General features: G+C 39.9%; 1 long non-coding RNA gene across 1 annotated transcript in view; it reads right to left on the reverse strand.

The window, feature by feature from the left end:
• The window catches only part of LOC311445120, a 35590-nt gene extending 19215 nt beyond the window's left edge, over positions 1-16375 (reverse strand). The window contains exon 1 of the long non-coding RNA XR_014698215.1: positions 16239-16375. This is a non-coding gene — a long non-coding RNA (uncharacterized lncRNA). The remainder of the gene's footprint in view (positions 1-16238) is intronic.
• Between the last annotated feature and the right edge of the window lie 518 nt (positions 16376-16893).

Genomic DNA, 16893 nt, shown 5'->3' on the forward strand with positions numbered 1-16893 from the left:
TGGAATGCTGGAATGGTGAAGAACCTGAAAGCAAGAAGCATAAGGAATACGGCCAAACATCCAAGTCTGTTGGCTCATTTACTTGGCAGCCGGGTTTTCAACAATGCAACACTTTTTCATAAACAAAAACAACAACTTGTGCACTTTCCTTGAATTTAGAGAGAACTGTCAAAAATAAATCTCAAATATTTAGATATGGCAAAACAGCAGTGGTATCTCTTGGGATTAACATCATTTTATAGCTTCTGCTGAGATCTGTCTAAACATTCTCTTCTATGAATTTAGAACTAACAAAATAGAGTCTCTTTCCCACGATGCACTACACTGAATTGCTCCCATGACACAGAAGTATTTGTGCCCCAGAGACTTTGGAGCATCATGAGACTTACAGTCTGACCAGGGAGCCTGCTCCATACAGCACAATATCAGCAGGAAGCAAATAAACAGGGACATAAAACAATTTTGACATGCTAGAAACTCTATCTTTTGGAAATGTATTCAGAAATGAGGTATTCTACACTGGTTGGCATTTCTGATTAAGATCTCCAGAAGGGGTCATGATTTTAGCCAGTGCTACTACTGACATCCTCTTCCGCGCTATTTTACAGACAAGCAGCACCAACAGGATTCATCTCTCAGGAGCTGGAGCACACAAGTGCTGTGCTACAGCCAATAAGCACATCAAATTAATTTAAAAGGTGAATTGCACACCATTGAGACAGTCATTTTCTTAGAGAAGCTGGAAACAGGAGTAAAGAGATAGTACAACCTCAATCCTGGAGATGAAAAAAAACAACCAAGGAATACAAAGAGGAATGAAAAAAAAAAAGTTATTTTCACCCACAGTAGCACAGGAAACTTCTGCAGAACAAAAGTTAAGTATGTACTTCACCAATCATCACTTTACAACTAACCACCACTATCTTTTTTTTTTTTTTTTTTTTTTAAAAAAACAAACATATTGAGTAGAAACATTTTCCCTATCGTGCTATTATCAGTCAGGAAAAGGCTAATTATGATAAGAAAAAAATAAAATAGATCATAGTCTCCAAGCCTTGCTTTTCCAAGCCCTGCTTCCCTTCCATATTTTAACTTGAATGGAATGAGCTTAAACAAAGCAGCAAAATCAAACCTCCACATAATCAACAAATTAAGAACTGGCAAATTATACTTCATTAAGTACTCTAAAATTAATAGAGTACAATTAAAAGGAGAGGCAGAAATTGTCTTAAGCTCTGCAGCAGATTCTTAAGATATATTCTTGTCTTCCTTGCAGCTGAAAATGAAGACTTTTATGTATTTCTGATAAATTAAGGTGATAACATTATTAATGAAGTCATTCACCACTACCAATGGAATTCTCTGTCAATGCTTACGGATCCTACTACATGAACTCAGAGGAGGCATTTTCACATTTTTCTCAGAATCTGGTCAATTTTTTTTCAGCGTTTATTTTACTATGGAAATATACCAACTTTAATTTCTAACTTTACGTATACAATTAACTGTAGTTTGGGATTCATCTTCAAAAAAATCAAATAATTAGATTTAAATGAAGCAATCTGGGAAGACTAATTGCTGACCACCCAGCTGCCCTCTCCTCAGCAGGACAGAGAGAAGAAATAAAATGAAAAAGCTTGTGAGTCAAGTTAGTTTAATGGGAAAATAAAAAAGAAAAGAAAAAAAAGCCACATATTAGTAAGAAACGTTTCACTCGGAGGCTGGTGAGGCCTTGGCTCAGACTGCCCAGAGGAGCTGTGGGTGCCCCATCCCTGGCAGTGCCCAAGGCCAGGCTGGATGGGGTTTCAGTAGCGGGGGCTGGGGAACGCGTCCCTGCCCATGCCAGGGGTTTGGAACTGGATAGTCTTTAAAGTCCCTTCCAACCCAAACCATTCCATGATTCTACAGTTCTATGCGGAAACAAAACAAATAACGGGAAGTGGAGAATAAATCTTTTGACAGGCCACTCCAGCTGCTTCCAAGGAAGCTAGGCCTCAGGATGCATACTGGTTGCTTCCAAAGACAAACACCTTAATAACAAATGCCCTCTCCTCCTCTTCCCTTCTCTGAGCTTCTGTGGCTGAGTGGGACATCACACGTGGCGTACGCTTTTGCTTGGTTTGGGCTAGGTGCCTCAGCCACATGAGCCTGGCCTCTGGCTGGGCCCTGGCCTCCTGCCTGTGGCGGCGGGCATGGAGCAAGCAGACAGGCGGCCCCGGCACTGTGCAACCACTCCAATATCAGCCCTGCAAAGCACCACACGGGACACTGTGGGGCAAGTCAGCTTCAGGCCAGCTGGACCCTTCCACTTCCAGAAACCACTCAGTTTTCGTCAGGGACGCTCTGGGTCTCTAAGCCTCCTGCTGTAAAAGCAGAGCTCTCCAGGACATCCTGGTGATAGTGTTGCACCCAGCTTACACATGTATGTAACAGACGGACAAACATAGGTGTGAATAAACTGCTTACACCTCACTGCAACTAAAGGTAAACAGAAAAATTTTGACCTTATAACAAAGCACTACATACTCAAACCTACTCACAAACATCATGTAAACTCCTCATTGCCTGCTTACAATTACACTCCCATGGGAAAAAGCTGCCTCCAGAGTAAAACTAGATTAAAAGTCTAAAACAATCCCTTTTGTAACAGGGCAGGAATTCCCTCTTTTCTGGCAACAATTTACATGAAGACCCTGATAAGGCTCTCTGGCTTCTCACTGGCTAGAGCAGCCAGAATCTATCATACAGCTGATTTAAAATGAAGAGCTTTGTTAAAATAACATTGATGTTCACTTCTCTGTGCCTAAAGATGAACTTGGATTGAAATACCAAGCGCTTATCGTTAATCAGCGAGGAAAAAATAGATTTAGGTTCCATACTGTTTGTGATAGTAATGCAGTGGACTTCCAAATGAACTCAGGGGTGCGATCTGTGACTCCTGTTACTTGTATTTATACTTAATACAATAACATACTGGATTATAAAATGGTTTCCTTGTAAAATCTACACATAAGTACTTCATAATGAAAGAAACAATGCATAAGGAAGGAAGTGAAATGTATGTGCCTCCTCTTGTTTCTAGACTGAAGAGCTCAGACCCATTCTAATAACAAGTAGTTTAAGTTTCTATCTTGCAGAGCCCAGAAAAGAACACCAGAGAAGGCAATTAGTTTAGGGAGCAATTATCTTCCCTAAATGTCTTTACAGGAGGGAACTGTGAGACAAGACTTGGAAAAAAACAGACTTTGATAAAGGTCAGTGACACATAACCTATTTTGGCAATTACTTGTCAAATATATGAATGGTTTAAAATATGTTTAAGCAACTCAGCAAATGTAGTGACAGGACTGTTTTAAACAACTGGCTCACTTGTTCTTCAAAGGTAGCTGTGAACTCAGCACTGCTAATACTGAGATAAAGCTGGGGGAGGGACAAGGGAAGAAGCAACGTGCCCTCCCCCTGAGTTTAAGAGGTTAATGACATAGATTTGATCTGTAATCTATATGCTATTGGAGTGGCTGTTTGCACAGCAACTGAAAGCTCCACTCCCGATCCCTCTCTAGCCTTAATACAGATACGATGCATCAGCGACATAGCTTTACGTGAAGAGGACTGGCTCCTTGCGAGCACCACGGCAGCTGGAATGCTTTCCAGTGGAATTCTGTAGCACATCACACTGCCCACAATCAAGCATCCTTATTTTGTTCTGCGTTGAATTACAGTATTTCTCCCTGGAGAGTCTCCCTTCTAGCTCCCCATGTAAAGATATGTGCTGTTTGGGGTCAGATTTGAAATGTTTGACCCACCTGCTGTTCAAAGCTACACAGGCTACATTCCCCCTACCGGTTCTGCCGTTGTATGATTTTATCTGTGCCAATCGTGGAAGCTGATTGAACATCAGGAGGGAGAGAGAACATTCTATAAAACTGCAGGCGGAAAAGGTTTGCCAATTATTTTTCTTCTTGTGACTTTTAGGATGCACAGATTCCTTTTGGCAGTTCCCCTTGTTTTGTGCCCATAAAATAAGTTTAATGGCTGAATTTTCTTTAGGATAATCAGAGGCAGTATAATTTATGCATCTGTATAGCATTGTAGCCAGATGTAATTTTGCTTGAAGTTTCAGCATTACAGTTAGTAATGACTCTGCTGGCTGTGTTTTGTAGAATTTGCAATTTATTTAACAGTTGACTGAGCACTGACCCCATATAATATCACCATAATCAAAGTGTGGTAAAAATTAAAAATGAAAGAAATCTGTGCCTTCTGGGAAATGCACAGACTTTAAGTGGACAGGGTATAGAAACGATCTCTGAAGATGACAGGTAAGTAACATGGTCTTTAAAGTTTATAGCACAGACAGACTATCCAATCAAACATTTATCTGAATTAAGGTCTGAAACAGTTTCTCAGTAATAGCTATGACTTGAGGCATTTGTTTTGACAGTCTTTGCTGCCATTCAACTCCAGTCCCTTTCCCTGATTTGCAAGAGTTGATTATTCTCTGATCAGAGAAGAGAAATATCAGAGGGTATTCAGCACTTCCAGAGCAGAGGGACCTTAGGGAGAGACAAGTTAAATTTAAATTACCATCTATTTCTGCTGTGGCTTCGGGATGAGCAGCAGAGCGATGCTGACTAGAACCCCGCATCATGACGAGGCGTGCCGTGACACCATGGTGAAGACATGCTGTGGCGCTTCCAGAGAGCAGCTCCCTCCCCGCAACACTGCATGGCTGACCTCTGCCAGGCTGCCGTGGCCTTTCCTGGCTCTCGAGCATTCAGCAGAGCTGTTTGCTGTTCCTCCCATCTCTGCTCAAGCCCTGTTTGCCTCTTCTGTTGCCCCTGCCAGATCCACAAGTCTGGTGCTTTATTTTGGTCCTGTTTGATCTGCAGATAATCCACCTTTTTAGCCTACCTACTAGGTGATGTTTAATAAATTGCATTTTTCATTAACATTTCTGTCCCAAGCATTACAGATGATTAATGGTGATAGAGAAATACAGTGTCATCAGCATAAAACAATGATTTATGGTGATAAAGAAAACAGCGTCATCAGCATAAAAATTACGAAGTTATTTGAAGAACTAAAGTTAATGGAGAAGGAACGGATCCAGAATTTCCTGCAAGTTCAGTTCACCTCTGTTGCATTCACATATGTCCCTGGTTTGTCCAGTTGAAGTAACTGTGTGCCTGGGATTTAGAGATGTCTGTGTCCCCAACAGGTATGACAAAACCTATTTGAGACGCTGCACTGCAACAATAGCATTACACACTACGAATGTTTTTCTCTTGAACTCCTTTAGACTGTTAGTGAATCCTAACTGTATTCTTAAGCCAATTTAGATCAGAGGCTATTATTACATACAACTTGCAGCAGACTACTCTGCCATTTATGTGCCTTGTGGGATACAAAGAGCCCTGAAAGATTTCCTTTCAAAGCACTCAAAAGGCTGAAATGATTTCTCAGCTGGCTGCCATTTAAACTACCAATCCAGTTGGAGCAAGAATGTTTCTAACTAAGTTAAAAAACAGCAAGACAATTTAAGATAGTGTCCCAAGACACTGACTCAGCATTTTAAAAATGTAAAAAATGTGAAAATATTTTGCATCATGGCACACGGTCAGAGAACACTCGATGCAGTGTGGAACATGCAATCAAGTTTTTTAAAGCTGTAAGATCTATGCAACTTCCCAAAGCTTCTCAGATCAGTGAAATTTTTTTTCCCCAAAGCAAAAAAAAAAAAAATCTTAAAATGATGACAAAGGACAAAATGAACAGAAAAAATCCAATTAATACAATAGTCCATTAAAAATGGGACATCTGACTCTCTTAGGATTCTCTGAAATAGCAATGGGCTACAAAGCATGGCAGCTGTTTTATCTCTAGGCCATAAAGGAAAACTAAACAACACCAGTTTCATAGAAAAACCTCCATAAGTCTCTGTTCTCTTCTCTAAGCAAAAGTCACTCATTCATCACAACAACAACAAAAAGCTCATGAAGGCTTATCACATAGAGCTAGGTGTTGGCATTATTGAGAGAGGAGAAGCGGCCTTAAAGAATTGTAAAGACTAAGTTGTTCAGTGATTTGCAGAAGGATTTCAGCCATTCATAATATTTTTATTGGTTTGCAGAGGAATAATGTCTAGGGGGGTTAGATAGTTACATCCAAGACCTCACTTTAAGCAATTAAAATAAGGGATAAAAGATATTAGATAAACATTACTACGCTAAGGTAGTGTCATGCGTTCATCATGAAATGACAACAGCAATAGCTGGGTAAAGATCATCTGGAGGTCTAGCAGGTGAGTAACTGAGAATTGCCCTTTTCGAGAGGGCAAAATTCAGGAAGAGGCTCAAACCCAAAGGCAGAGAGCTAAGTGATCTGATTTTCAGCCGCTGTAACTTCATGCTAGTGGCAAAGTACAGGAATCACTGGAACTGCAACAGCATAAACCAGCCATGGATCTGGCTGCTTGATTCTACAGCTTCTCTCTACAGGCAATTTGTACTTTGAGCTTCACTTTTAGCAATAGTAATGACACAAATTTTATTTCTCAACTGCACTAAAATAAATTATTGTCTATCCTACTCCTAAGAAAATATCACCATGCCACTCAAATAGCTTTGGGAGGACTACATACCACCTGACCTATGCTTTAGTTTCTGCAGGGGAGAGGGTGTCATGTCCCTCCCCCTCCCCCTCCATTTTTATTTATTTTGGAGTTGGGGGAAGTAAATGTAATCTACTCTTATTTTCATTCTACACTCATATTCACTGCAGTTATGGAATTGGGTATTCCAGTAGTCAAAGCAAAGTACTTACCTACTTCATGGCATCATTCCTAATTATTTGCTGTTCCTTCTCATTAATTTTCAAACTTGAGTATCTTGATTTCAACATTACTAAAAGAGTCATTTAGAGAAATAATGGGGAAGAATGGTCCCAGTGCCAATTCGTGCTGTCCTCATCCATAAATCTCTCTCCAACTTTAAACACTTTCATTTACAGCTACAATATTTTTGACCTTTATGTTGTTTCTAAGCCTTTTTCAACCATCAGCAGCAGACTGACGAGCATGAGATTTTCTTCTTGCATGTTCCAAGTGTCTACATACAATCGCCACTTTAAGGAGAAAGATAAATCTGAAACAAATTCTCCCCTCTTACACAGTAAAAACATCATAATTATGTATTGAGAATTAACAGCACACATTTAAAGCTACAGACTAAAGGTGCAGTACATTACTCTTATGCAAAAGAGTGCAAAAGGGAGGACGAAGAAAAAGGGATGCTTTTTTTCCCCGCTCTCTGCTCAGGTACTAACCTATAAGCTTCTTCTAAAAATGGGAGAAGGATTCAATTCCAAGCAAAGAACAGACAAATACTGAGGAGCAAACACATCAATTCCATACATGCAGATGCATGTCTCTCTGTAATGTCAGCAAACACTTTTTAAATCCAAAACTCTCCTAGGTTTTTATGTATATAGTTTGGTGTTTCACACACATACCAAGTATGTGATTTGCTAGACACACACTTCAAAACTGTCTGTTTGAGCGAAGCAGAAGCCAGGGTCTTTCTACCAGGATGAAGAAATGCTCCCTGGGTATACTAGGTGAATTTAAGATATCCATCAACTGTGTAAGGGGAGAAGTGGGAAGAACTGCCAGTATTTTCTATAAACTTGGATTTAAATACTTGAAACAACTTTGACCACGTTCATACCAATGCATTTAAACTGGAGTATTAATGAGAACAGAGGATTTAAAATGAGTAATGGAAAACATGCACACACACAAAACATTAATTCACTCCAAGTGTACATGAATACTTAGCATACACAGGCTCAGGGAAAAGCAAGACATCAGGTTGCTCTTGCATACAACATACAAACCGAGTTTACAGACTAAAACTGATTCAGGTTAATCACTATATGAATTGCTTTAAACAACAAATTAAGCTCCATTCTTGGCCCCACTGTTCTGTGGATTGTCTAGGGTGATCTAGTATTTTAAAAACTATTTTTTTTTTCAAGCTGAGTTAAATACATTCTGCCTTGAAAATACTGCTTTTATAGGTGAAGTGGAAAGGAAAAAGACTAGAAGCTTAATCTACTTATTTGTTATTCAGCTGGGAAAGGCAGAATTGTTTTTCTCTGCCTACCACAATTGCTGACAGTTTTATTTTCAATTCTGAAAGCAGTTTGTGTAACAGCAGTTCTTGCTCCTCAGATTATGCAGAAATCTGTTCAGGCTTAGGTAAAAGGCCTAAAATGTACTCCCAACTACCCCAGGTCTATGGAGTCTCTGAAAAGGAGCTACAGCGTATCTTTTCAGAATTTAGGTCTTGTTATTTTAGTCTCACATGAAAGCGCACAAAGCTAAACAAGAAGTAACTGAGGAAAGTGATCTGAACTTACACAGAGATAAAGAATGGCTCATTTAGAGCTTGGCTGAAGTTCTGGATGAATGACCATCTTAACTTTTGCCTTATTCCAACAATTCTTACAACAAGATATGGGTAACCAAAGTTCTGATTTTTCCAAGTAAAAGTAGAAGCTATATTGATGTGCAGGACCTATGTTTAAATAAAGCAGAGGTATATGCAAAGTGCTGTTATTTTTGCATTATAAGACAAAGGCAACATATTACCAACATAGTCAATTTGGTCTTTAAAATAAGACATTTATTATCTTACTCCTTTTCAAAATCTTTGTTAATGAATGGCTTGGTTTTGTTGCTTCCGGCTTATTTTAGCTCTTAAAAACAACTTTAAGTATTAGCTACATTAAGAGATGGGAGTACTGTCACATCAAATGGAAAGTTTTTCACCTTAAATTTGGCTTTACATACCATAATGCAAAAATACTGTAAACAATAAAAAACATATTTAAACCATGCTTTTATAAGAAATACAGCATCTCAATCACTTGTGTTCTAACCCAGAAATTTTCCTTCATGTGGCACTTCTTGTTAATGTTGTGTAGATGACATGGCTACTCCCCATTTCTAATCTGTGTGTGACTGCAAGGCAATGTCGTGTGAGTCAGCAGCAAGCTGGCAAGTATAGCAGTCTGTCACGATCACAACAGATCACCCCAATATCAAGCATTCTTTGAATGTGAAGAAAAACATTAGCTTGCTTTACTATTAAATACCCTCCTTATTCCCTAAAAATGGCTTTACATGAGATCTGGGTTGCTGTTTAGGTTAGAAGGCATTTCCCATTTCACAAAAAGAGAAGCCTGCATTATGATTACTTACATTTACAACAGCTGAACAGCAGAAGAGACCGGGCTTCTAGGAGCATTCAGGCATTGTTAATGTTAATTCATGCTTAATAAAAGTTCAGTTCATTCTTGTACACCATTCAGGTTCTCTTTTTACAAAATATTAGAATGGTTATGTTTCCATCTTTTAAGTTATCTACCACTGTGCAAGAAGCTAGTAAAATCCCTACTCTTCATTTACATACCTCTACAATAGTGCTCAAAAGGAGAAGAGACCTGTCTCCCCAGGATACTTGGTCAAGCACTTTTAATAGGAATGGAAGAAAATACTCTGCTATGGCAGCGACTTAGATTAAAAATGCCTCTTAATAACTTCCTATTGAAGAAATTGAAGTGAGCCAGGTATATGTTCCACTACATCTTTTGCAGGAAGTAGCAACTCAGGCAAAGTTTGAAGTCCTGTACTACAGGGCTTTGATACTAAAAATCAGCAAATTTGTGTTATGTACCTTATTCACAGTCCAAAAATTACAGGAGGGAGCGAAGAGTGAGAAAGCTCTGGCAAGAAATTTCTGAGCAAGTCAGTTCATAGAATCATAGAATATCCTGAGTTGGAAGGGACCCTTAAGGATCATCAAGTCCAACTCTTGACACCGCACAGGTCTACCGAAAAGTTCAGACCATGTGACTAAGTGCACAGTCCAATCTCTTCTTAAATTCAGACAGGCTCGGTGCAGTGACCACTTCCCTGGGGAGCCTGTTCCAGTGTGCAACCACCCTCTCTGTGAAGAACCCCCTCCTGACGTCCAGCCTAAATTTCCCCTGCCTCAGCTTAACCCCGTTCCCGCGGGTCCTGTCACTGGTGTTAATGGAGAAAAGGTCTCCTGCCTCTCGACACCCCCTTACGAGGAAGTTGTAGACTGTGATGAGGTCTCCCCTCAGCCTCCTCTTCTCCAGGCTGAACAGGCCCAGTGACCTCAGCCGTTCTTCGTACGTCTTCCCCTCCAGGCCTTTCACCATCTTCGTAGCCCTCCCCTGGACACTCTCCAACAGTTTCATGTCCTATTTATACTGTGGTGCCCAGAACTGCACACAGTACTCGAGGTGAGGCCGCACCAGCGCAGAGTAGAGCGGGACAATCACCTCCCTTGACCTACTAGCGATGCCGTGCTTGATGCACCCCAGAACATGGTTGGCCCTCCTGGCTGCCAGGGCACACTGCTGGCTCATATTCAACTTGCTGTCTACCACGACCCCCAGATCCCTCTCTTCTAGGCTGCTCTCCAGCGTCTCATCGCCCAGTCTGTACGTGCAGCCAGGGTTTCCCCGTCCCAGGTGCAGGACCCGGCACTTGCTCTTATTGAACTTCATGCGGTTGGTGATCGCCCAGCTCTCCAACCTATCCAGATCCCTCTGTAAGGCCTTTACGCCCTCATTTGAGTCCACAACTCCTCCAAGTTTGGTGTCATCAGCAAACTTGCTCAAAATACCCTCTATTCCTACATCCAGATCGTTTATAAAAATATTGAAAAGTACCGGCCCTAAAATGGAGCCTTGAGGGACCCCACTGGTGACCGCCCGCCAGCCTGACACAGCCCCATTTACCATAACCCTTTGGGCCCTGCCCGTTAGCCAACAGTTAGTTCTACATCTGCCTCCACAGTGCGCAGTTATGTTGTGCAAAATCACTATAGGCGGGATCCTACTCAATTATGGTGAGAGTTTGCTTCCCTTTGCCTCAGGTTATGCCACAGCATAAAGTGGCCTGGGAATGCATTTGAGCACTAGCCTGCAATAGTCCACTCCACCCAACCATTAGTTCTCTCATTTTGGACAGCCCTGGCCTGCTTTCTCCAGCCATCACCTCTGCAGCCAAAACCGACCTGTCCCAGCTCAGGCATCCTCAGGAGTTTTGGCTCACCCAGGCAGCACTGATGTAGGTGCAAAGATAACAGCAAGGCAGCCCAGACACAGAAAGCAGTATAACCTCACAGTTCTGTGCTGCCTTGGGTGTGTTTCAGCTTTGGACACCTTAAGCTGGGGGTTCTGCGTGATCTGCAGTCAGTTCTGGCACATGCCTTTCTCTGCTTGATCCCCCTCTCATGGCATGCTCTTTAACAATAGCACTGATAGGTGCTATTTGGATTAACAGCGCTGTTTGCTTTCTATATAGACGTCCATACCTTTGGCTAACACAACTGAGAGTTGTCTCAGCTTGATTTGTAGGGAACCTCAATACAAAGCAGTCAAACCACCAAGCAAACAATAGAAAAAAAAAAAACAGTTCAGCTCTAGCGTTTTTTTGCATTTCTAATAGCTGGTAAATTGAAATGTAAAGCAATCCTCTGGTTGGCATTCCAGAAGTCAAATTTTACAAGAATATGCATTCAGAAAGGGGTATTTTTGAGCTTAACTGCTGACTGTGAAACCTTCCAAGATGCCAAAGACTAACCAGACTGCAGGAAGGCTACACAACCTTTGTTTCCAGCAAACAGTACTGTGGGCACAGTACAAGTCTCTGAACTAGAGCCAAGAAGAGTGATGCTTGCAGGCAGAGTGACAGGAAATCCCAACAGCGTTAGGTATTTGATTTTGAAAACTAGATCATTAAAAATGCAGGTGGTTAGAAGGATTTAAGTACAAAAAGAGAGCAAGACATAAAATGGAACACAAAGCCAGAACAATGAAAGATGCAGGAAAGAAGCAAGGAAAAGCAGATGCAGAAGTTCAGTCACACAAAAAGAGAAACAAGGACAGAAGAAGGATTTCAGTAAAGAATAGAAAAAAAAAATCTGTTTATTTTAGTCTGAAGCCAATAGAAGTAAGAAGTCCTAAAGGCATTGGAATAGTTTAATTTTCATAGCTGGTCTGGTTGACATTTTCTTTTGAACACCAGATTAAATAACACAACTTGGCTAACAGCATCTTTGCTATAAATGCTACGGGGCTAAAGACCAGATAAGCAGCAGCATTTAAAGCCTTTTCCCTATGCAAATAGGTGCTGGTAAATAGTATCAACACATACATGTTTTCAGCAAGATGAAAATACAAAATTTGCTGACTGCTCAAGTCTGTTTTTCAACTTCAAAATCCTTATGCCAACACCTGACATGCATCAGCCTGAGGTTTACATATGAGATGATAATTACAAGGTTGTCTTAAAAGAGAGAAATAGAAGACAGTAAATATATTTAACTAAGTATATGTATTTAACTAAGCCTATTATTTTTACTATTGTATCACTTGGATTTCTCAGCAGTCCAGATCCCTTAACACAAAACATGAACAGATTAACACAAGTGTTGAGATACCAGATACTTTTTCACCTAAAGCTCCCATTCTCAAAGGCAACAGATTCATGAAAATATCAGCTCCTATGCTGTGGATAGACTGTGGGTGTCAAAGTTATTAAATAAAAATGGAAAGCATTTGTGAGAAAAGTCTTACTAGTTCAAGGACCATCAAATCTTCACAAGTTAGCAACAAATATTCAAAATGCCATTTTTATGTTACAACATAAAACTTCATTATTTTGAACTTTTGAAGTGTGTAGTAAATATCATAAAAATGCAGAGTGAACAATATTTTTTGACTTGAAAAATAAATTCTAGAGAAATAAGGCAAGACCAGAGAAGGAGACAACATGGAAGATGCAGCAATTTTGGAAAGGTCAAGCAAGGTGTCACAGCAGTGCTGAAAATCACACCTTTGGGTACACCAGTGCTATACATGTGCAGACTGGGCCCAGAACCAGCACGTCCTCATATGGACCTGGACACTGGTGAAACCCTGAGGAATTTAGTGGATCCTCCCTTGGGATGATAGCTCTACAAAGAGCCAGTTCCAGGGAAAAGGACCTAAATTTTATTACCAATTTTGAGTGCAGACAAGTTTTATATTGTAATTTAACTGCTGTAATGTCTGATATATCTGACTTAAAGGACAGAATTGTAATAAAGTTAGAAGCGTACAAAATTGCAGGAAGGACAATTTAAAGAGAAGCTCTCAACATTAACATCCAGGTTTTGAGCATTCAAAAGTGAGCTATGAAACATCAGAAAAATACATTTAACTTGAGGCCTTTGGTAAATGTCAACCAGGGGAAATATGACTTAGATTATTAGAGATACTCAAAGAATATAATCCACAGTAGATCACTTCAGCCCTGGCTAATTACTAAAGGCACTAGTTCATTATACTGCTGTAAATGTATCTAATTTAGTTTGCTCTGCAGTTCTTTTTTTTTTTTTTTTTTTTTTTTTTTAATGTATTACTGTACTGGCTGTTGTAGGGTGCAATCTGCTCCAAAAGTGCTTCTAAACCCTTCTAGTTTCTACTAAGCAAGTCCAGAAACTGTAATTAAGGTGTCCTCACTTTTAAGCTGACTACTGATTAACAAAAACAAAGGAAAACAAACAAAACAACAACAACAAAAAAAAACACACTCCTCCCCCAGTAGGCATAAAAGCTTGCATTTAAAAAACAAGACCATCCTTCAGACATTTTCTATAATAAGACCCAAGCAACTAGAATTGGTTAATAAGAAACCAAGGTCAGATGCAAATTTGAAATTCAGAAAAGCAAGGCTATTTGTATATTATTAACATGGTCTGATCATGGCAAGGCTATTTGTGTATTATTAACATGGTCTGATCATGGGATATTTCATTATAAAGAAGTATTTATGGTTTATTCCTGTGAGATTCCGTTGTTGGTGTTGAAGTTTTACATGATACAAGACAAGTATATTCATATGTTATTGAGAGGGGTTAGAAGTAGCTCATCTGTAAAGGTTCCTTCCAACCCAGGATATTCTATGATTCAGAGGAAAAAATTAAAAATCTCAATCTCATTCAGAGTTACTCCAAGAATCCACAATTACTAAGTTACAGATCACTGAGGAAGTATCCTGAGAGTTTTGGTTTTTGTCTGTCTTTTTCTTCTTCTCTGCCATGAGCACCTTTTATTGACTACTACTAATATGCTGAACCTCTGATCTGGCCCAGTGTTATTGCTCAGGCATCCCACCACCCCTGACTCATTGGTTAATGTTCTCAACACAGCAGAGGACTATTTGCATGATTAGTATCTTTCCACAGAGTAAACGTAAGGTAGATATAGCTACATACATCTCACAAACCTATGCAGCAATTAAAAATACCTCAAGCACTTCATAAGTAGAAACAAAACACTTGTTAACAGGAACAAGTATTTTAAGTTCTGTGGTACGAAATGTCAGTTCAGGAAAATCCATACCATATATCAAAGAATATTTACTATTCACATCTGACTTTCCAGTAGTTAATAATAATGAAAAACAATTTTTTAAGTGGCCATAAATTTATTTTACATGGTGCATGCCATTCTTGTCACATTTATGGCTTGGAAATATGGCAATGTAACAGATATTAAAACTGGCATAGTCTCATATTTTAAGTAGTTGTAGCCTGTTTGTATTTTTTTTTAACATATTTCTCAAAAGTCATTCACAACTAATTGGTATGAGTTTTACTTGAGTTTTGTCTAAGTATTAGAAGGAAAACTGAAAAACAAAAAGTTTGCAGCATTTCACAGTGAATCAAAAACTGCAGTACCTGTGAAGATATGAGAAACTTGTTTTTGTATGAATTTAAAATGACTGAAAGGCATGGGAACCTGTTACAGCACTCAATATTAAGACAAATGTTATCTCTAAGTGAAATAGGTCCCATTTTCTTCTGTTTGTATAGTGCACAGAGAGTCCAATTATCTCAAGCACAGGTGAATGAGACAATAAAGTGTCTTAAACCCTTCATTGTAATAAAGAAAATAAGTCCAGACTGTACTGGAGTCACACTGGGCAGGCATCCTTGAAGAAAGCAGTCACTGATGTCACTTTTGGAAAAAATCCCTAAAATGTACACTACCTGCAGATGCATGTTAGTTTTTTTTTGGCCCTCCACAACTTACAGCAGTCAACTGCTAAAAGAAAACATTTCCTAAATTTTCCAGTTTCTGTAGTACCTGATAATATAGCGTATTCTAAAAGCGTTAGCGTGTAAGAAGAGATGGAGAGAAGAAAGTACATTCAGCCCAGGAGAAACAGCACAAAGTTTTAAGATGTGCAAGTGCTACCTCTACCCTGTCTACACCTTGAAATATGTCTGTCTACAGATGAATGTTACGTAGATGGGACAGTTTGCTAGCCAGCAGCACCCTCATCACACCAGTTGCAAACACGTCCACACTTGACACTTCTTTAAAACGCTATGAGTTGAGAGCATCAGTCAGAGCCCCTTATCTAGATGAACCCCGAACAGAACCTTCCCGCTAAAGCCAGCTCTGCTTTCTGGTCTTGACTTCACAAGAAGAACTGCTGAGGCATGCTTCCAAGGGGACAACACATATCTACTTACAGGATCTGGTCTGAGAAGTCACGATCACTCCTTGACTCTGCACGCAGATGTGCATGTTGTCTATTGTCTATGACTGAGTTCAGATAGCAGTTTCAGGAACGCAATGGTGAAATCGTCAGATACATCTGAGCAATGTTTAACTTATACAACAAAGGCTTTAACAGATTCCCCAAGCTGATTGCAAGCCGTAAGAATTTAGGCAGCTGATGATCATGCTGTTGGGTTTTCCCTGCTTTTTAATCTTTATCAGCTAAAGGAGGGCAAGTTGTAATACATCTACTCACCCTCCAGTTGCTCCTTTATCCAAGACAGCATAGACTGCCTTTATACTGCAGCAAATACATCAACTTTTCTTGTGCCTCAGAGACTCTTAACACAATGAAGAGATATAAAACTGGAAAACCAACTGCATCATACAGAACAATCCAATGGGGTACTTACTGGGCGTTATCACCTCCTCACTTGTAAGAGCTCACTTTCATGTCTCTTATCCTCCTTTTAAGCCCAAACCTTGACAACAGAGAAGGTAAGGGACCGAATAACATAAAGAAAATTATAACATTATTCTAGACCTGGCAGGACTGCTAGGAAGTTGAACACAAGCACTCCTACCTGTAGCTGGGAACTGAACCCCAGCACCACCTGGAAGCAACCTCTCTTCCTGCCCCAGCAGAGCTGTGTCCTGCAGCTGCACACACTTGTCTGCAATCAGCATGCCACAGGCAGGCCTCAAACAGGCCTTGTTTGTGTCCCCCATTCAGCCTGAAGTCCCCACAAGGCTAATTAGCCTGCAAATAACCTCATCATCTGAAGTCTGGAAAAGAGCTGTATGGTTTCAGTTGTACCCCTCCGCAACTAATTCAACAGGTGCTTATCTTCATTACTACTCTCCTACTACATTACTCAAAAATGACAAGGACCTAATCACACTTTGGGTTTCCATGGGTGAAGCAAATCTGCTGGTAACGACTGGTGGTATTGACCGCTGTATATTAAACCAAGCAGAATCATTTGTCCTCCAGGTTCTCCCTTCAACACAATAGGCAAAGCTCTGTTTTCTAAGGATAAAACAGTTCCAATGATGAAATAAAGGCTTTTTCTTAAGGCAAGATGCAGAAAAGAAAACACTGACAGCTGACGGCTATGTTACAAAAATAGAAAAAGTTCAAACCCAGGTGTTTTATCAGCTCTTTTGCCTATGATCATAGTTCAGATACCATATGTTAGGGAAAGGAGTTTATTGAAACAATTTCTGCTAAAATATTTA

Source organism: Aythya ferina, assembly GCF_964211825.1.
Source record: "Aythya ferina genome assembly, chromosome: 15".
Taxonomy (NCBI): domain Eukaryota; kingdom Metazoa; phylum Chordata; class Aves; order Anseriformes; family Anatidae; genus Aythya; species Aythya ferina.